Raw genomic sequence first — 22,275 nt, 5'->3', positions numbered from 1 at the left:
ACGATGGACTCCATGATCACATATCATTATCTCACCAATCATTTTAAACTAGAGAGAAGAATTTTCCCTCCTCCGAACAAAAGCCTGACTAAAGAACAAGAGGTTACGTGGCGTCGTCTACAGACGACATTGATACGCATGCCATCACTCCTCGCGCACATTTATGCAGATCTTTACAACCCAAACTGTAAACACTGCGGCAAACGAGCCACCTATGATCACATCCTGTGGGACTGCAAAATAGAGCCACTTCCGGGTGATCTAGTTACCGCTCCTTCTCTCGAGCGATGTGAGTCCGTGCTGGCTAGCTCCGGCCCCAGAACGCAAGTTTTGGCGGTGGAGTGGGCTGACAAAGTCGTCGAGGGCTATGTACTCTTGACCACTTAACGCGATCTCTTACCAAGATTTTTCCGGCGAATAAAATGTTTTACAATCAATAAACGGCAGCCGTAATCTACAGCTGCTCGGCGCTTGCCAAACCGCCTTCATTCGTGGCACGGCAGCAGCAGCAGCAGCAGCAGCAATAAATGTCGCCCTAGCGCATCTTGTACCACTTTGCGCCCTATTACACTAACGATTGCTCAGTTCTGCGCGCGGAGGCGACTACACCAATGCGCGGAAATCTTGCAAATCGCTTAATAAATTTCATAAAAGTTGTTAGTTACAGCGCTCAGTTTTTACACCACTGCGACCAACGGCAACGCGAATTTTTTCAGAATGCTTCAGACATTATTGTCTAAGCTGCTAGGGCCTCTTAGTTCCAGGCGGTTCTTAATTATGCAGCTTCAAAACGCCAATACGTCTTACCGCTATTCATGACCTTTTACTGCATTCCCGCCTATGAATGCGCAGGGCGCAGTGTATCATCTCACAAATAACGCAAAGCCAACAGCCACACAGGTTGTTTGAAAGATGTATTTCAAATAGCACGCTATCATAAAAAGGAGTGCTCACATCATTAAGTATATGGCACTTTTTCTCAGGCGTACTTAGCATTTAAAAAAGCAAGCATTCTGTAAAAGATTCCTACAGCGAAAAAAATTGATTAACAAGTATATTGCAGAATGCATGTCCGTTTGGACACTTCTGACACTTTTTGGAAGAGCAAGCAGATGCCGTGCTCTGAATAGTATTCAAATTCAAGCATGCATTTCTTGCATCTCTTGGTCAGCTTTGTTTTTAATTCGGCAATCAGGAGGGATGCAAGCCCAGAATCTGGGTGTCCTGCAGCACATCACAGATTCTGTTGTAGAGCCACTCCCAGTCTACGGCCTCATCATCATCGGTGGGACGATGTTGTTCCTCTTGGCTTCCACCCATCAAGCCATCCTCCTTTAACGTAACTTGGCCAGGATTGGAGACCATACAGCCATTCACCACTCGCGAGGGGCCAGCCTCTTCGTTGTCGCCAGGGTTGGGGTTTGGCTTGCTACGCTTGGGGGTCCGGTATTCATCTGTCAACAGGAGAAGCTAAATGTTATGAACAGTAAAGCGGCTTGCGACTCAGCAGAACTAGACATCGAAAATATTGTTTAGAACTCAACATGCTTAGAAAATTTCTATGCAGGCCTCTTCTTTTCGGCGCCCCATGTTTACACGGCAATGACCACAAGTGTTTAGCAACGCTGTGATATGGCATCCCGGTAGTGAGACTAGAAACAGATCTTACATTTTTATCTCCTCCTCATAGTACATAACCAAGAAAAGGCGGCAAACATGACTCTGCGAGAAAAATATGAACCGCAAGAATTTGCGCATCTGACAAGGAATTCCTGCGCAGGAAGGAAAGTCCCCTGTTGACTGTGCTGAATTCAAGGAAGAGAGAGTGAATTAAACGCGACAGTTTGCTACTCATTGCCCCTTACTTTGAAACGGACAATTATAACTTGATAACTCTGTGCTATGTGCTGGGCTCCGCCCCTTGTTGTCTACTACTCAGTTCAAGTTTGACTAGTTCAAATTCTTGTAAGCTGAATAGAATAAAAAATCAAAAGTAAGACATGTTGAGCGAAAATGCATTTGGAAAGGCGCGAAACTCTGAAGGCCAGATTTTCAACGCTGTGCAGATCAGTCAACCCGGAGTAACGGATTAATGCAAGAGCTAAGAACTTTTGCTCCTCGGATAATTCAGACAGAATTAATTTAGCAGCAGGCCACTTCGGGGACAAAGCATCTTGTTGTGATGTTCTGTGGGGACTAAAGTATATGCAGTTGTTTTATTGCATGCTTTAAACCACTGGTCATGTGCTGCCGCTCTCTGCGTTAGTATCAGAGTAAAAAAACTACAACTTTGTAATGAATTCCCAGTAACGCCCTGAAAACGCAAAGAAATATAAAGAGACGCAAGGAGCACTGGTGCTCTAAACCGTTTTGGTATTCCCAATGGCGCCGACGGCAGCATAGCATAGAAAATGAGAGAACATGAAGTTGAGTAACCGTAAAAAGGGCTTGGGAACTACAAAGTCAGACACTCTTCGGTTGGTGTGAAAAGCTATACTGACAACTAATTCCCATTAGGCAGCAAGCTCTGTTCTTTCTGGCCTACGGTATTGCTGAAAACGTCGTGTCCACAAGCTACGATGTTTTAACTCGCAGGTCCATTAAGCACGGCTGAGCAAAAAAAAAAAAAACATCACCAGTAACACGCAAAGACTAGAGTTGCAATGAAAGTACGATAGTAAAAACTTCTCGTCGCTAGGCTACACGCAGTGCTCAGCAGTAGAAGTGCGTAGTCGATAAAAGAAAACATTGGCGGCTTCGTTATTAGTACAGTTTATTTCTTTAGGATAGGCGCGAAATGGTTGTGTAGTCCGTGGAGAAAACTTCGTTTGCATTCATTGCAAGGGCGAGTACTATGGTGAGTTCGTAGGATCATCTCTTTCTACATCATAGGGTGGGCAAAATGCGGCTTTTTTTTTTGCGTTTTGATTATCGTTAAATTTTATTGTGTTTCTATTCAGCTTGCTTTTTAAGATTTGATGAGCGCGATGCCATGATGGTAGGAAGTATTTCAACAGTATTTATTTTGATATTTCTGAACAAAAATGCAACTAGGAAGGTGTGGCCTATGGAACGTGCTTTCTCACTCCCTCTCATACAATTGAGTGGTACTTCCACACCAGAATCACAGATTTGAAGAAGGCCGGCCATGTGACGATAACAATCTCAATATTCAACTTTGCATCGCATAAAGAAAGTACGTGCTACTAAGGAGACGATGTTTCCGTTCTAAATTAATACCCTTGTCACACGGGCAGTTTCAAACGCCGTCGAGTAAACGAAGAAGCGCGAAATTCTATGGAGATTTTGAACGCCTTTGAGCGTTGCCCAGTGGTACTAGCGCTGCTCCGAGCGGCACAACAGCGCACGTTTGTGCACGATACGCTCACGTTGCAAGAGCATACGTCTTTCTCTAAAAGTTTAATTAAACCACTAATATATTAGTCCTTACAATAACATAAAAACTCCACGGGTACGATTTAAAGCGCATTAACTGTAGCTTCTCGATCGCAAAAGAGGAAAACGCCAACAGCATCAGTGTTGCCAGAACACGAGGTAAATTTCGCAGCAAAACGTACAAAAGGCAGCGTCTTTAAAAACAACGCAACTGGACTTTAATAACAAAAAACCTCTCTTGACTCCAAAAAAGTGTATTTACACATTTAGTTTGGATGTATAAAAGAATTTTTTTTATTGTTTGCGCAAAAATGAAAGTAACGATTGCGATGCCACTCTAGGTTGGCGTAAAACGAGAGAACCATACCAATAGCCTATTGAGATTTGCCGTGTAGGAGCTATAAAACACTTGGCCGTGAAACTGGTCGTGTGACCTAGGCATAGTATATGGAGAGAGCGCCACGAGGAACTAAGAGAGCGTAGTGAAAACTGGTCTACACAGCAGCTTGATTGGAACAAGGTCAGGAAATAGAGACTTCGGATGCTGGGTACCGGATATATTTTGTCCGTTTTACTTTGTCGATAACCGTCACTTCTTCCGAATCTATAACGAGTCGCACGTAATGCTAAAATTCTACTGGCTAGGGAGTGCACAGCAGAATAAACCCGCCCACACAGTTCTACGCCGCAGTAGGCTGCGGTATCAAATCTCCAATCAATGTGCTCAGAAAACGTGGGGACCACTGAGAACAACTCAATATTTCGTATAGACAAGGAGCAGTGGTTCGAACACAAAGAATGACCAAGTGACAGCATATGAGGAACACAATTGGCTTCCTTAAGGTCTTCGAGTAAACAATTCTTCAATCCCGGTGTCAATTGAAACATAATGTAGCTCCGCACAGGAAAAGTGTCTATTTTCGGTAACATTCTATTTAATGTATGCTTCCGAAATGGCAGCAGCTAAAGTGTCAAAATAGCTCCAAAGGGCACACTTTTTCTTCAAGCAATTTTGTCCGCTCCAAAATACTTAAACTGGTTCAAGTGCTCAGAAAACAATTACATACCTTTGAGTTCATCTCGCCTTCGCTTGCCATTCTTTGCGCTTGTGACGTTGGCGTGGTGCGGGGCGTATCTGTCGTCCTTGCCTCTGCTCCCACCGCTTTCCACGTTGCTGCTTTCTCCCTTCGCTTCCGAATCGCTGTCGCTCCGCCAGGACCACTGTCGAATACGCATCAAGAGCGTGAGGCGTTTTCGTATCCCCGGGTATTGCTTGATCTTGGAGTATTTTGCTGTCTTCTTCTTGGCTGCTGAGACAATGTCGCGCTTGTTCATCTCCATGTTCCCGTACGTAAACGTTGTAAAATAGCACAGTATACAGGACCGTGATCAAGCTCGCTCAGCTTTAACACCTCGAATAACACATTCAAGTCGTCAAGATCTTCACGTCAATGGGCAGTGGGTGCTGGTGGCAAGAGTAGAGGTATACCACGGCCCCACCACTAGACTTACCTGTTACCTACAGCGCAAAAAGCACTCGACCATGGAAAACTAGGTAGATAAGAAGACCTACACATGCGCGAGGGATTAAGGACAGCTAGCCCTTCTCTCTTCTAAGAAGTGCTAGAGCTTTGACCTAGTTTTGAGACTCTCCTCTTTTTCCCAGATTTCCTTTCTAACTCTTTGACAGTAGAACGCATTCCGGGGTTTCCTTTCTAACAATTTGACAATAGAAAGCAGGAGCGAGGGAGAGAGGGAGGAGATACCACCTAGGCCAAAAAGGCGCGATAAGAACAGGAACTTCAGCTTGCAGGCAAAGAGCTGAGTCACTCCGGCGCTTTGGGGACCACGGAATCAGGGTTGCAGCCATCTTGCAGTGGTTGCATTTGAAAAACTGAATGCGAAAAAATCTCGTCGGCTGCCCAGGCTTCCGGAATGATCGTTTGTCGTGCTGCTAGAATGCGGTCCTCTGGTGTTCACTGCTAGTTTCTATGCCTAAACAACCGGTAAAAAGAAATCACGCTGATACAATAATGATCACTGCAATAAATGGTTTCTGCATAATATGTAATAAAACGACTGGCTAAACATGAATTTTTTTCTCCGCAGATTCGTCCTCAACCCTGAAATGGCAACCGCAATGGTTGCTGCGTGTATGAATGTCCACAACGCAACGTGCTTCCGGTCGTCAAGCCAGTGGTAACTACCTGGTTAAAATTTATGGTATTTGTCGGGGTCTACTATCATTCTTGCGTTTTCGAAACTGGAGTGCACAGCAATGTAGTTATGATCTACGTCAATGAATTCTTTACATTTAAATACATGGGCTCCATTTCATAATCAATGGTGTCCTGAAGCTGGACACAGAAGCGTTATAGGAATGTCTTACTGGCGTACTATCAGTGCAAAATACCAATAATCAAGCCCCGGATCTTGGCTGCAATAAAGAACTAGATGAGCTCGTTAAATGGTCCTCAAATGTTCGTTCTGTTAACTGGAATATCAAGCTAAAAAATTTACGATTAAAAAAAATAACAAAGAACTGTGTTTGAAAGTTGTTTTCAAGAGAAAATACTTCTTTTGTTACTCGAAGTGCCATAATGCAGGAGGACTGGGGACGTAAGAAGATAACTGAGATGCCGCACCGATTTGTGTTTTCCATTTCAATCTGAAATATCAAGACAGGGAGAGATTGATAGAAGGCCCTGCGCCCTCGTTACGCTAATCGTGGCCACCGGCGGCAGCCTCTGCATGCACGGGATGGCAGCGCCATGTGAAGGAATAACAGCGTTCTTTCGCCATAGAAGGTCTGATCAACCCTTTGCAATCCCCCTTTACGCCTCAGCTGGTGCAGAAATATTTTCGTATATGTGGTTCTTGTTCACTAAAATTTTTGAAGATATATATGAATAACAAACGCTTAGCGGAAGAAACCGCCATGGACCTGCAAAACGACAGGTCGAAAAATGAAGATAGGAAATGTAAACACTACGTTGCAGTATAAAATGTCCAGAGAATGCGGACTTAACGAAGACTATTAAACGAATGCAGCGATATTGTTGTATACCTGGCTCTGCCATTCCAGAGTAATTCTTCACATCCTTCCCGCCTTTTTATTCGTGCCTTTTTTCCGTGTTCCTGTCTTTCTTTTTCGGCAAAGTGTTTCCCAGCAAACCAAAAACCTCTCATCAGAGGTTTTTGGTTTGCTGGGTTACTACTGTGAATCTTTTACGAATAGTCTTGTCTAATGTTCTTTTTTTTTGCGGACTGCGGCCGTCCCTTTATCTTCTCGAGCTCTCTTTTCTTTAGAGCGACCGCTAGGTTGTAGTTTTTTTTTCATGCATTTTTTATTCACCAATACCACGGAAGTATTTAGAGCATGAAGATTAACGCAAATGACTTTTTCGCTTAGTGATTCAGTGGTTTGGAACATTTGAACTTTATTTTCAGCTAATTTTCACTTTTATGGATTTATTGCCTTTGTAGTGTCAAAATTCCAGGAGTCGTACGGGAGCCCTTTGGTGTTAAAATACGCCAAAGGACTGCTCGCCATCAATTTGCGTCCTGAATTTATAGGGCGAACCCGCTCATTTAGTGCTTTCGCGCCCAGACAGGCTCTCAGATACACGTAACACAGACAGTAATACCGCACTTCGACCCACCCGTAGTTCCAGCGTCGATATTCGCAACTTCAACAGACGGTGTCGCCGCCACGCGGCGATCTCTCGAAACGTCGAGCCGGTGATCAACGCTTTGTAGACTGCGGGAACTGAGTTCTCGCGGCGCTCGCGGCCTTGGTGCTCTTTGCCGCTTTTTGTGCTTCTTGTTTCATTGCTCTAACACCGGTGACAGTCTGTGGAAATGAGCAAAAAGACGAGCAACAGCAACCGGATGCGCTCGTATATTACTGCACGGATCGTGCTGTGAGCGCCAAGACATGCCTTCACGCATTTTCTTCGGACCGGCGTAGGAGGAAGACATGGGCGATGAAGCTTCGAACTGGGAAACGCTTCACTGAAGCAATGACAGTATGCAGTAAACATTTCGCGCCGCATGACTTCTTCTGGGGCAAAATAGGTAAGTGTGCTTTTTGCGGTCTTTCTAACGGAAACCGTACTTCAGGAACGACGTACATGGTCGATCATACTTGTAGAGAGCGCTCGAGAGCGTTGCTACGGGGCAAATAAACCGAAACTTTATTAACGCTACTTCGCTAAGGGCTGTAAACCATGGTGAACATGTTACTAAGAATTCCGAAGCAGTCACAGTAACTCAGCGACTGCTTCGGAATTTCACTTTATTTCCACAGCAAAACACATCTCTAGTGCTCTATTCAACTGCGATCGACTCTCTACTACGAACGTCACTAGCATGCTAGCTGCAACGTATCGTTTGAAGAATACGTTTTAATATCTGCTTGAGCATACTCATCTATCTATTTTTGGTTTTGAAAGCACCTCAGCAACAACGAACACTCAGCGAACGCTAAGCGTGCTTAAATCAGGTTAGTTTACTGAGCTCCAGTATTAAAAACGGAGCTGCGTTTTCTTTGTTGGCGGTGTTTGATGTCTCCAGTTTGGGGACATTTTCTCCAGCTTCGCAAAATCAGGACATTTTTTCCTGGGACGTATCTTACTGGGATATTTTTCTGGGGACATTTTTTCCGGCTCCCGGGATCAACATATCGGGAGGTAGCTTGCAATTTTTCTCGTGCATTCCAGCACTGGCGTAATTTTTTTAATGGTCTTGCATATGGTCAGCGCATTTCCAGGTAACCGATAACTGCGCTTTACCCTTTCTTTCACCCTGCCATCCCTCCGGACCGGACCATTTCTCTCTCCCGGTGTTCAATTTATGCTTAGCTTATCCCCTGCATAACTTGCTACCAATTCTCAGGAACCCTTGACTTCCGCATTCGTTCACCTTCCCCCTTCCTTCCAGGTACACTTTGAGCTCACCTTCTTGTTTTCTTTTTCCTTTCATTTTTCCCCATACTTTGCTCTGCCATGCTGCCTCATTCCTTTATCTGAGTTTCCAAGGTAAACCCACGGAGTCATATTAAGCCCCTTGTTGCAGCTGGACACAGCGCCTTTCAAGCACAGGCTATCTCTCCACATCTCTGGACCCATTTCTGCTGAGCTGGCCTTTTTCTTATCACAGTTTTGCAGGTCAGCTTGTTAATCATCTTTAGCAGTTACCATGCCTAGACGCGATTAACCCTACACACTTTACACCCTCCACCCCCTCACCAGGCCTTCCTCTGGAAGCACTTTAAAAGAAAGTGTTTCCAGAAGAAGTGTATGATTTTGCTACATATCACAAGAATGAACCATTACCTTCAATATTTTATAAGAGTATCTTACAAGTTACCATTTTCAAAATTCTCTCTCAGAATGTTGGACATGGTGGTATTCCACTCAGTATACGCCGCCACTTCGGAGCAAAATGCAGAGGGCGTCACTCAACACGCTCGATGATACGCGCTCTCTGTCGGTGAGAAGTGGGTTTTTCTGCATCGTTCGCGTGCCCTGTAGGGAGCACAAAGGCCAGCTTTATATCGCTTCGTGACCACTTATCGAATGTACAATGAAATTAGTGACACACACTTAACTCATGTTTGAAGTTTCACTACTTCCTAATGAGCTACTCGGGTCATTTCCTCTCAGTACTCGCTTTACATATTTTAATACGCGCACTGTAAAATGTTGGGATCGCTAACTGCCGGGCGACAATCGAGGTTAAATTCATAGCTTACTTATCGCTGGTGTGAGAGTTTCCCTGAAATGTTGACAGATTAAGGCTGGCGTTCTTTCCTTATGATAACTGTCTCTCGCTGCAATAAGGTGCCTATGAAAGTTAAACATGCAAACTGCTTATGACAACAAGATTGCCGGAGAGAGAAAGAAAATAAAAAAATCAGCGATTGTTCCAAATGTCCAAGGTGTTCCTCTTCAACGAAAATGTCTCTAATCGGTGCGGTGTCGATGTGCAGCTTTCGACGCCGCAAAACAGTTGGCCTAATCTTTGCTATCGTCAGCTAACGTTCCGGCGGTGATGTGCGTGGCTGGGTGAGGGATTGTGCAATGAATAATTTCAGCCTGTATGTCACTTGTGAAAAGGCGGTGCCTGAAATGTTCGCTCTCCTGTGGTAATTCCCCAAGCAGCACATGACAGTGGTCCAATGTAGGAATTGAGTTGGCAAACTACAGTCCTATGAAGGCCCCGCGTTGCCTATGTTCTCCCCGCCTTGGCTCAGCCATTTTCAAAAGTTGGCAGTATTGGACCAGATTCTCGGGCGTTTTCCCTGTCTTGGCTCAGCCATTTTTAGAAGTTGGCAGTATTGGACCAGTTTCTCGGGCGTTTTCCCTGTCTTGGCTCAGCCATTTTTAGAAGTTGGTAGTATTGGACCAGTTTCTCGGGCGTTTTCCCTGCCTTGGCTCAGCCATTTCTAGAAGTTGGCAGTCTTGGACCAGTTTCTCGGGTGTTTTCCCCGCCTTGGCTAAACCTGTGCTACACGGGCACTTTCGAATGACATCTGAGTGGAATGGCAGTCGAGACTTGGAATGGCATTCGAACTCGATGGACTCCCGCGGTGCTACACGACACTTTCCAAACGCATTCGAAATTCTCAGCTCGTTTTCAGTGTACAACGACGACGACGGTCACACTAGTCCGACAACGGCACTATCACGGTGAACAGCAGCATGTGATTATAGTGAACTATCTAGTTCACTTTAATATTGTTGTAGTGGGACAAGTTTTTTGGCTAAACGACACCGACGAATCCGATCGGCGGACGGTCAGCCTTCATGCCCTCGGGAGTTCGGCGGCTAAGCGAAAACACGCTGATGAGGTGACGGTGGGAATACATGTGCGCATATACGTTATCCGCATTGGAAATAAGCGAAACGAACGGCTATATTTCACATGTGCACACTTGGACACTCACTAGCGATAAGCACTTGACAAATTAATTTCAGTCGACGACGACTCCGTTCCCTTCCGCGACGACTAGGCCTAGCGAGTCTGCAGGGTTGGATCGGTGACTGCGGTGGTTGTGAAGAACGAATTCACAAGTTCTAGCGAATGCAAATGGTCAACGAGTGTAGTTTTGACAACAGTGACATGAAATCAACTATTGCTTACATCGCAGGACGCGCATACGATGAACGGGAAGCGGCGGTGTGACTCGGGCTGCCGAGCCGTGCTTTACGGCCAGCAGCAGTCGTCGCCGTCGCTAGCTTGTGGGTAACAAGTTAGGCCGTTTCAGTTAACGCGAACGGTCGCCAAACATACTTCTGGATCAAGTAGTTTAAAATAAAGTACTGGGCATGTCGGAGGAAGCCGGGAAAATTAGCGAGAAGCGCCGGTCCTACGCGATGTCAACCCGGCTGTCAAGTGCTTCTCAGGCGAGCGATCGCGTCGGCGCTTCCCACAGATTACAACCGGTACTGAAGAGAAGAGACTATTTAATAGAACTAAAGCGCATATTTCGTTTTCGACGCTGCCTACGACATTGAGAGCAGTCTAGGAGCAGAAAAAAGGGTGGGTTAGATAAACAAAAAAAAAAAGTCTTGATCCCCGTTCTGAAGTCACGAAGCTATGTTGGAAAGCTTTTTCTGAAATATGGAGATTAATGGGGCAACAGCCCTCCTGTAGCTTGAAAAAGAATTAGTTGAGCGAGAACGAAGGCTCTCTAAGAAGAGCTCCGCGTTTACACAAATACCGCAGTAGCGCATCGTAATTCCCAGCGGCGGGGCTAGTTGGTGACGCATTTTCTTTTCCCGAAATTTCCTCGCGGAGGGGAGACGCCATGCTCGCATGTAAGCACACGGCACGCGGAAGTAGGGGGAGGGGGGGGGGGGGACAGCCGGTCACAACTTGAGCGTGGTCTGCTTTGTTTTCCTTCCGAGAGTGTATTGTGTAGGCGCCCAGGGCGGAAGAGGGGGCCCCAAAACGAGGGTGTCTCGATGTGCGGGAGGGGAGAGCGGAGAGAAGCGCACGCACATCTAGGTGCCCTACGGCTACGAGCACCTGTTTCTATTCACCCCAGCACACCACTTGCACTTGCCGATCTGCGCCCTGCCTCTGGGATTAGTGCATTTTCCTGGCGCATTTTCCCTGTTTACATGAGTGGGATGCACGAGAAAGTTGACATGTTGCGCTGCTCTCGCGTTCATGTAAACGGAGCTTATCAGCCGTCCTAGTGTTATGCGCTTTTCTTACAGTTGCACTGTAAAAACTAGCCGTCACTTTGACGGTCATCCTTTGGTCAATTTTCACGGGTCCGCGGCGTATTCCGAAAAGACCATTCCTTCGGCGTGGATCGGGGGGAGAGGGCAGAGCAACGAGGAGCACAAAAAAATAAACAAATTCTCGGCCTTCTGATTAGCTCTTCTTCGCAAACGTCATACGACCGTTGACCTATCGCGATGCGGTCGCGTTTGGCGTCGCGCGGACTCTGCGTGTGAAGCATTTCTGGCCTCCTCGTGCCATCTTGGCGTCGTCGGTGTGCGCTGACCTTGTTTTTTTTCGTGTTCTGGCGCCATTTTGTTTTTCCGCGTTGGTGAGAAGACGGCGAGGCTTGGATTCATGGAAGCGGCTGCTGTCTCAAACCAAGTGCGCCTGATTACGGTAGGTGTACTGCATGTTTACTATATTTGCTTACATTTTCCTTTCGGAACGTGGTGTATGACACAAGCGCGGAGGGTCTCGTTCGAGCCGTCGTGGCGTGCACACCGCGGCGGCCGGCGTACATACGTACTGTACAGGCGCGGCCATAAGTAAACGGAGCACGCTAGTGCGTTTGAAGTGCAATCACGTTTTCTCCATTGGTAATAAAGAAGCGTTGTTTGTCTACAAGAAAGCCCACCAACCTCCTCTACCAGCATGCGCGTACCACTGCTGGAAATTTTAATTAGGTGACGCGTGAAAAATATTCGAAGAGAATTGCGTGCTCCGTTTACTTTTGTCCGCGCCTGTACGTTTTTCGCCTCAAGCCCGTCGTGGATTCGTCTCGCGCTGTGTTCGCCCGCTTTCCTATACAAGGGTTACCATCGATGCAAACTTTCTTCTGTGCGTTCCCTGTGAGCCCGCTCCTTCCTAACGCGAGAGGTGGCCTTGTATGCTTCAACACTCAGGTGAAGGGAACACGCGAGCCGATCGCGCGCTTGTGGCTGTTGTAAACAACGCGCTGTCGTGCTTTTGCGCGGTCTGCTAGACTGCTGGTCGCGCGGCTGGTAAGATGTGATGTGACAGCTATTACCCCATTGTGCTCCTTCGGTGCGTATTTGGCTTTCGAATTAAATCGTCCTCACTGTTTTAAAACTCTTACTGTTCCAAAAGTATAGCACGCACGCATCGTATTGCTCAAGACGTGGCCTGCCTCCAGTTTTTAGAACAGCCGCAGGGGCTCGATCGGCCCGCATCGCGATGATCCCGCGTGTTCGCTGCCGTATTGCTTCAACCTGCATTAGGTGCGTTCGCCTTTTCCTTCGTTTTTTTGCGGGGACATCTCGAGCACGCCTGTATCGTCTACTTTCGCGCTCTGCCGCGCCTATTTCGTCTGTCCGGAACTGTCCTGCAGCTCTTCGGTCGGCTGTACTCGCCCCGGCTCCTAACGCTGCAGCCGTGCGAGGCGGCGGCGGTCGGCCCGCTGGTTGTTTTATGTTCCTGCTGCACTGGCCGTAGTTTGACGTGATAACTCCGAGGTCCGCTGTGCCTGCAGCAAGCTGCGATAGCTTCGTGCAAGCGGGCCCCGATTTTCTAGAACGAGCATCTTGCTAGGAATACATATTCGAAAGCAAAAGATCAGCCCAGACCGAGAGCCTTCGCTGCCCTGTAACCTTAAGGGTGAACCGAGTATAATCTCGATGTCTTTCCTATGGCACCAAGCTTGCCGTATGCATAGTTTGTGTTAGTCTTGAAATTACACAGCAAAACTTTTGACTCAATAGTATTACGTGCTAGTAATTTTGTTCCCATGCAGGCTCAGGTATGGGCGACATCCACCTACTTGCCCTTGCAGTCGACAGAGAGGAGTGGACAAGTCTAGACAAGGCAGTGGGACTCCTTCTTGGAGCCTTTCTTGGTTTCAACATCTGTGATCCACCCGGCAGCCCTCTCACTATGGAACGTTTGCAGAGGTAAATGAGTGTGAAATAATTAGAAGGACCTTTTCTATAAAGGTTGGGATTTCAGGACCAGTAAAATATTTATTCAAATAATATGCGTGACTTAAAATCGAGTACTTCTTCGAACGAAGAAGCTTAGGTGATTATTTTGAAACGAATTCAAGCGCACAACAACACGCACACAAGAGAGGAAAGACACAGGATAGCGCCTGTCCTGTGTCTTTCCTCTCTTGTGTGCGTGTTGTTGTGTGCTTGAATTCGTTTCAAAATAAGCTATGCACCATCTAGCCCAAACAGAAGTTTTGTTAAAGCTTAGGTGACCTCTGGTCAGCTTCCTTGGCTTTGTGGGTTCTTATAGGGTGCTGCAATACAAGGTGCAGGACTGAAATCTTTTCTTTCAGGGATTTATGGTTTATGCACTAGTGAGTAATCTCATAACTTGGCAGCCCTTAGCACAGCAAGCTGGCACTATTCATATCGTGCATCATCGCTTACAGCTTGAAACTTGGGAAAAACCCACCTAGGCACAAATGATTTCACGACACAAGAAAGAGACGAGGAGACAATGGACAAGCGCCAAGTTCCAACTATTTTTTGCTCGAAAAAAAAAAACAACATACATTTATAGTCTCAGGTAACGCCCACATTTACACACCACGTGCCTTATCGCAGCCCTAACTTATCGCCTAGCACGAACATTATTGCTAAGAAAATCGTACTCAGCCGCATACAACCTAACTGAAGTGTCACTCACGCACAAGGCTGCCTTTTTCTTTATGTGAAAGGCTTCCAATAAAAGCCTCGCCTGCTTGAATTTGCTTTTGCCCACAATCCTCGCCTTTTCCAGTCGAGGTGCACACTTGCACGTGTTAACGTGGCTCACCAAAGTGGCGTATTTGTCTTTGTTATTCACTACCTTTTTGTCATGTTCCCCAAGGCGTTTGTTGATGCACCTCCCCGTTTGCCCTATATAGGACATACCACAGGTCAGGGGTATCTCGTACACCACTCCTTCCGTGCAGCGTATAAAGGTGCGCTGATGTTTTATGCTGCACCCAGGGCGCTCAGTGCCACAAATCCGGGGTGTAAGTTTGCTCAACTTGTTTGGGGCTGAAAAAACAAGCGGTACCTTGTGCCTGTTAGCCACCTTCTTCAAATTGTGTGACAGTTTGTGCACATAAGGCATGACTTCAGGTTTTACCGCAGGGCCCCTTTCTTCAAGATTCTTTGGACTGGTGCAGCGTTTTGTCTTTTGGAGGAGGGTTTCAGCGACAGCAGTCAACACCACCGAGGGGAAGCCAGCAGCCAAAAGGCGTCCAATCTGATTTCTTAAGCTATCGTGCATTTGGTGCGGACAGGACTTCGAAAGCAAGGACTCAAAGCATAACGAGGCGATGGCGCGCTTCACAATTTTTGAATGCGCCGTATTGAAGGGCAGCAGTTCCTTGCTAGTACGAGGAAAATAACCCCAACATAAATGGTCCTCCCGGAACGCCAAGCTTAGGCCTAAAAATTGTAGTTTCCTCTCCCTTGGGAGCTCATGCGTAAAAACTAGGACACACCCTTTGAAGTTAAAAACACTTAAAATCCTGGACACATTAGCTTTAAAAGAATTGTAAAAACCAGTGGATAAAAGGATAAGAAAATTGTCAACATATCTAAAAATTTTAAAAACAGATCCTCCTACCAATAATTGTGCAAGTTCCTTGTCCAAAGCAACTAAAAAAATTTCACATAAAATTGGGGCGACACAGGAACCTATACATATGCCTTTTCTCTGTAAGTAGGGTTGCTCATTAAAAACGATAAAAGTGACCTTAAGATATTGCTCCAATAAATTCAAAAAGTTTTCCACAGACATACAAGCAGCATCCCGGAAGTCCATTTCCCCTGTACCTTCAACACACGAAAGAACAGACGCCAGTAGCTCAGCATGCGGGACGGAATAAAACAAATCTTCTATGTCTACAGCAAAGGCAGATCGAATTTCTGGATGCGTTTCAAAACAATGAACTACATCTATCGAGTTCTTTACCCGAAAAGGGTCGTCCAGTTTAAGAGAATTAAGCTTGCTTTGCAAGAAACAGCTAACATTATGCTGCCACGAACCATTTTCGCTCACTATAGTGCGGAACGGAATGTCAGGTTTGTGGGTTTTAGCAGTAAAGAATACGGAAAGACAGTTCCGTTTGCTTTTCGCTATATCACTAGCGAGCTTCGGCAGATGGAGGTCCTTACAAAAGTTAATGAACCTGATTTTAACTCTCACTGCTGCTTTTTTATTGGCTATAAAATTCTTGTCTACTGCTTGCAATGCTTTTTCATTGTAAAGTCCTTTTTTCATGACCACAAACCTGCCATCTTTGTCTGACTGAAGGAGACACAGCTCATTCCTATTAAAAAAAAGAGGGAACATGACTGAATCACGTTCCAGTCGACTGGTTACAGCCATCTTAACAGATTTTTTGAGGCAGTCCACTCCTTCCAACAAAGACCGTTCTTGGTTTTCTCCTTTTGCTTTCGCAGCAATGTTCCTGTTTGTGGCGAGCAGTTCATGGGCAGGCACATCCGGTTGAATGCCGTACTTTGGTCCTCTCTCAGGCACATCTAACAACCTGTCTGGGACATTTGCATCCCCTAACACCACCACGCGGCTCGTGCTGTTGTCCTTTTGCTTGTTAACATCACCGAGCAGACATTTTAGAACCTCCCTCCACTTGTCCTCTGTCAGCTGGGCAGCTTGCCGCTTGAAGAAAGCGTAGTTCTTCTCTGCAAGCCACTCTGGAAACTCACTGCGGCAGATGACATGTAGCCAGTCGTGAAAAAAAACGAACCTGGCGCCACAGTTCAGATCTAAGTATCTTGCCTACCCGCTTAACGTGTCCCCAAGAAGGCTTCACAGCACCAAATAGTAGACTTACATCGTGCGGAATAGTTCCTTTCCGAAGGCAGAAGTGTCTGTGTGTCTACTCTCCGTGCTACGCGCCAGCTTTCGGTGTGCTCCATTGTGAATGCCATGTGCCAAGCAAGACGCTACGCCTTCTGCCTTCGGAAAGGAACTATTCCGCACGATGTGCAACACGTGCACAGTGTTCCGCAACACGTGCAAGTGTGCACCTCGACTGGAAAAGGCGAGGATTGTGGGCAAAAGCAAATTCAAGCAGGCGAGGCTTTTATTGGAAGCCTTTCACATAAAGAAAAAGGCAGCCTTGTGCGTGAGTGACACTTCAGTTAGGTTGTATGCGGCGGAGTACGATTTTCTGAGCAGTAATGTTCGTGCTAGGCGATAAGTCAGGGCTGCGATAAGGCACTTGGTGTGTAAATGTGGGCGTTGCCTGAGACTATAAATTTTATGTGTTTTTTTTCCGAGCAAGAAATAGTTGGAAGTTGGCGCCTGTCCGTTGTCTCCTCATCTCTTTTTTTTCCCAAGTTTAAAGATGGAAAGCCTACTAGCCTGTCAACATGCCTTCCATCGCTTACAGCGTTTACCAAATTTGTTACACGTTATTCAGTGTTCTAGCAAAAAAACAGCAAAAACTGAGACACAGGTCGATGAGACGGTACACACACTACCGCCGAATTTACAGCTGATTTATTTTTGCAAGCGCATATGAAACTGAAACAAGCCCAGTCGTCATTCCATTCCTGATAAAAAGCGCCACTTTTTTTCTGTGATAGGACAGAGAACCACTTATTCTTTTTTTATAATTTGTTAGAAGTGTTTCAAGCAGTTCTTGCTCATGCCTGGACTTACCCCTGCTAATAATGTTTGTACCACTTATTCTTTTTTATAATGTGTTAGAAGAGTTGCAAGCAGTTCTTGCTCATGCCTGACTTAACCCTGCTAATAATGTTTGTGCTGTGAAACAGGCTGGCATCTGCTACAGTCCTTCACATACAAAGCAAGGTTGCTACAGGTGCCTGCTTGCAACTTCTTGCCATGTTATCTGCGACGTTCATTCAGGCATTGCCGAGTCTGCCTGATGTATACTTTCCCACTCGACATATGGATTTAATACACAACCCTCATTACACACACTGTGAACTCCAATTAGTGGTTGCTCTTGCAGGCTGAAAACACAAACTGGATACCAAAATTTCGGACACTCTTTCAACCCATGGGAAATTTTATGGAAGTATGAGACAAGAAACACTGAGGTGATCCTGTTCTTCCATAAAATTTCCCATGGGCTGTAAAGAGCGTCCGAAAAATTTGGTATCAACATGGTGTTTTCAGCCCCTCATGAGCTATCTGGTCTTTTCACCCGCATCTCTGGCTGTGCAGAGAACAAGCATGCAAGACCAACCACCAAACGAGGTTCACAAAGTGTGTGGTGGGATTTGTGTATTCAACCCCATGTGCTGTGGGAAAGTATACATCGAGCAGGCTGGGCAATGCCTGAATGAATGCCTCAGGAAACAAATTGCATGTGAGCACAGGGAGCAACCTGGCGTTGCATGTTAGGGACTGTAGCAAATGTTTACCACTGTTTCACCACACGAGCATTACTAGCAGACGGAAGTCCTTGCCGAGCGAGGACTGGTTGAAGCATTTTTAATAAAAAGAAAGAGCAATCCTGCATAAGCGAGCCATCTATCCTTATAATAGTGAAAGACTGCCGTTTTTTGCCTTGGATGGAAAGATGATTGAACTTGATTTTTTCATTTGCATCGGCGCTTGAGCGAGAAAATGGCTTCAAGTACATGGATGAGCCAAAAATGAATCATTTGTAAGTTTGCCAAAAGTGTGTGACTTCTTCTGGTCCTGTGTCACGGTTTTCAGGATATTGCAGAAAACACCTGGTATAATTGTTTATGTAATTCAAAATATCTTTGGTCATCTATGATGCTCACTTAGACTAGAAGCAAGTAATGCGTAACCCTATCAGTACATGTGTTGTACACCTTGTGATGGTCACAAGTGCTTCCTCCAGAGTGATGCATTGATCTGCCAGAGTTGTCCAGTTGAAAGGAATGTTTCTGATACCTTCCACTTCCAGACCTGCCCTCCTAAGACCGCCTAGATTGGTTTATGTGCCGTTGCCTGCTGATCAAAGCTTTGCCTTGAGGAAATGTGATGTGTACTCTCTTTGACAAATTCAAGTAGAGTGACTGTGTTGCTTTCAAGTGGTAAATGTAAAGGTAATGTCGTGTATATAGCATGAATGGTTGCATCAACAAAAGGATGATGCAATAAGGGAACAAGACAGTACACCTTTTGAACTACAGTGTAAAATATTTCCGCAAGGTGCGATATATTACAGCGGTGGACTGTCGTCGCAACTTGACAAAGCCCATGCCTTGCAAGCCACGTTAAAGAGTTAGAGTCAGGTTAAAATTCATTGTTGTGCATGACAGTTAAGTGCAACACAGTTCATAAATGGAAGTTGGACAGATGCGTTATCTCCCTTTTATAGAAAAGAGAATTATGTTTTGATTTCATTTACAAGTATTTAATGATGGCAACAAATTCTAGCTTTAGTAAATAGTTTTTCATGTTCCCTTTAATTAACATGCTTTCACAGTTTTATTTTAATCGTTTGGAAAGCTTATTGGAGCTGAAAATGCCCTTCGAACCTGCGGTGTGTAATAGAAGCTGCAGTCACTTGCCTTCTATTTATAGGCATCTATGATGCCACTTAGCAGGTGCAAGGTGGTCAACCGCAACGAGAAGTCAGTGTCAATGGATTGAGGCCCCTCTAGTGATTCTTTACTTGATTGTTTAGTTGTGTCAAGGTTTTGTATGTTGCCTTGATTTATGAGGCACGTAATAATATATCTGTTTACTATATTTTTTACCTGATGTCCTTCCTGACTCAGGTGCTCAGCTACTGATTCCAAGTGAGGGATCAAACACCATCCATAGTAGCTGCATTGCTCTGGAGGCTAAATGCAAAGAAGCACGTGTGCTAAGCGATGTCGGTGCATCTTAAATTAAGAACTCCAGGTGGCCAAAATTAATCTGGAGCCCTTGAGTACAGCATTTCTCATTGGCAATTTCCTCGAATTAATTTTGTACATTTTTCTAAAATGATGGACATGATTTTTGTGTGTTTGGAAATAATGTCTATTTTCTTTGTTCACTTTTCCTGTGCAGATGCCATTTGCGAAAAACTGCATTTGATGCATCAGAGGCACAAGGTTTTATTCGCAGGTAGCTGCCCGGTTCATGTGATAGAGCGGGTGGAAGGAAGAGACGCTTTGCCGAAGTCTTCTCCCCCCTTCAACCAAGCACGCCACCTGCGAGTGCGGGGACAGCCCCCTGCACTGTGCCTGCATGTGTGCCTCCCAATCCCCTGGCCTCTTCCACTTCCCGAGGGCCCTCCCTCCCTACAGCCCCGGCCATCACCCATCCGACAGCACCTGCCACCACCCTTCCCAGCCCCTAACGATTAATTCTATTTGGACTTTTTCGTAAAATAAATGTTCTTTTCATGAATACTTTGGTTGTCTCATTTTATGAATATTTGCGTGGTTGCTTACGAGTGAACATTTGCATTAATGTTGCCCACTGAAGATAAAAATTAACATAGGCTTTACTGGTGAGTAGTAAATAGAAAAGGGCAGTGGCATGCCAATCTTTCAGCCACTGATGTGACAGGTTGTATGCGCTGTCATGAATGGAAAAGCCTGTGCTTAGTCTGCATTGACAGTGCCAAATGGCTGAACATATCAATCTTGGCATCAACAGTGGGATATAAATGGAGTATATGAAAGGAGTAGCTGGTTTTCAGTACATATTGGTATGGCCAAATGGCTATCCATGGGACTAATATTGGCATCAACAATGGGACATCAATGGAATAGCTGATATTCAGTACGTATTGGTAGTACCAGCATGGCTGAACATTGGACCGATACTTGCAGGACCAATGAAGTATGAGTGGATAGGCCAGTGATATGCCCATACTGGCAGTGCCAGAATGGCTGAACAATGGGACAATCTTGGTATGAAGTATGGGCCAAGGTTGGAAAATGTAGTAATGTGCTCCTATGCCAATGCCAGCCCAATATTGATGCCAATGTATTCCAACACTGAGCCATTGTTGGTACAATGCTGGCGTGCTGCCTGGGTCGTTTGTCGCCTAAACTGGACCATGCTTGAATGTATGCTTGCAGGAACATAAGCTAACGCTGCAAAAAAAAAAAAACACCCTCTTCAAATCTAGCGAAGCAATGTAGTAGTGAATGACGTGGGTGTGCGCCTTTTCGCGACCAAACCACGATTTTGTTTCGGCATAGTAATTAACTAAGAAGGGACGTGTAGGGGCGGTCATGCCTGTAAGAACAAGCAGATATGTGTTAGTGATCTATCAGTTATCCTGCATGAAAGGAAGTTTTCATATCTAGACGCTCCTACCTAATTGATTTAGTTTCCATTGCTCTTTTGTTAGTATGTATATACTCATGGGTCAGGCTTACCGCTGAGAAAAAAGGGTCCTCATTTGCCGAATATTGCAAATATCATGCAACTTAGTCTCAGCCAAAAACCCTCTATTTTACCTGTTTTCTCGCCATTCATCAGAAGGAAATGCATGAAATTCAAGCCCATATAGTCAACCTGGATGTAGTATGTGCTTGACTGTACTGGTCCTGTACACTAGAATTACGAAATGGCCAGAATTTCGAGAGCTGTCCAGCTGGCTACCCTCTACTGAATGTCTACTTGGGGGGGGAATTGTTATGAGCTCTAGGAAAAGGTTAACAAATTCTTAATAATTCGTTTTTTTTCCACCTTCATGCATAATATGCCGGGCCCTTAATAATATCTGCTTATGCCTGCAAAGGCCGAGTGCCGAAGCAATGGAAATGAATCAACCAGCCGCATTTTCTGTATTATTGCGCCTATTCAGCGGAATCGTTCAGTACAGTAAACCTTCAGCGGTCAATTCACTTTCGACATTTGATGATTAAAAACCTCGTCGAATCTTCTACCGTTAACTCGAAAATCCGGACACTTCGGACTGCCTTCATGGTACCGGTCTATAGTTGCGGTCTACTGAATGAAGGTCGTCACCAGGTGGACTTCCCGTGGGAAGCGGCCTTCCAAATATTCCTCCTCGAGCATCAGTAATTGAGCGGAACCCTGCCCGCTTTCCTTTTACGTCGGCCCAACGGTAGTTTAGACAACGATCAGAGAGTCTCCGTCGCTAGACCGACTTATACCTCGGCTGCGCGCGGCGACGGTGGCTGTCGGTCGCTTTACCGAACCTAAATCAGCAGTGCGCCGTTTTGGGCGCTGATTTTCGCGTCGCTTGACTTCTTTTACTTTTTTTTTTCATTCTACTGACATCAGTCAGCGTGGTTCCATCGTCTACCTGCATAGTCACTGCGCTCTTCTTGTGCAGTGAAAGTGTGGGTTTGCCCTTTGCCGCTCGCAGTGACTGCTTTAAACGTGGTAAAGCTCGGTGAAATCCGACGCTTCCGCCATTCACGCGGGTTCTCCAGTGTCAGGTCGTGGTGTGAAGAAGTCCACGGAGGCCTTTACTTTTTCGATGTAATGTTTCGACGCTCCCGACAGGGTCTAGACTGTATAACACAAACTCAGTAGTGGAAAAAAAAAAACATTGTTTGTAGCGTGACCATCACTCATCCTTTTGACAAAGCAGTTTGCTTTGATGCAATAGGAGCTGGATAGTTTTGTTGGGATTGCGGGGCAAATCTAAATTTAAGATAACGGGTTCTTTCTTCCTGCTTCATCAAGTTTGAATCAGCCAGCTTTTACTGCTTGACGTGAGATATTTCG

The 22,275-nt window shown here is 45.6% G+C and overlaps 1 long non-coding RNA gene across 1 annotated transcript; it reads left to right on the top strand.

Moving 5' to 3' along the window:
* Positions 1-11,916: 11,916 nt before the first annotated feature.
* Positions 11,917-19,970, top strand: LOC149362969 (uncharacterized). The gene is made up of 3 exons (XR_016288547.1): positions 11,917-12,030; positions 13,385-13,541; positions 19,627-19,970. It is a non-coding gene; the product is annotated as an uncharacterized LOC149362969 (long non-coding RNA).
* The last annotated feature ends 2,305 nt before the right edge of the window (positions 19,971-22,275 follow it).

The sequence above is a fragment of the Amblyomma mixtum genome, chromosome 2, assembly GCF_055824585.1.
Source record: "Amblyomma mixtum isolate Tamu chromosome 2, ASM5582458v1, whole genome shotgun sequence".
Taxonomy (NCBI): domain Eukaryota; kingdom Metazoa; phylum Arthropoda; class Arachnida; order Ixodida; family Ixodidae; genus Amblyomma; species Amblyomma mixtum.
This window is presented reverse-complemented; position numbering and strand designations above follow the sequence as displayed.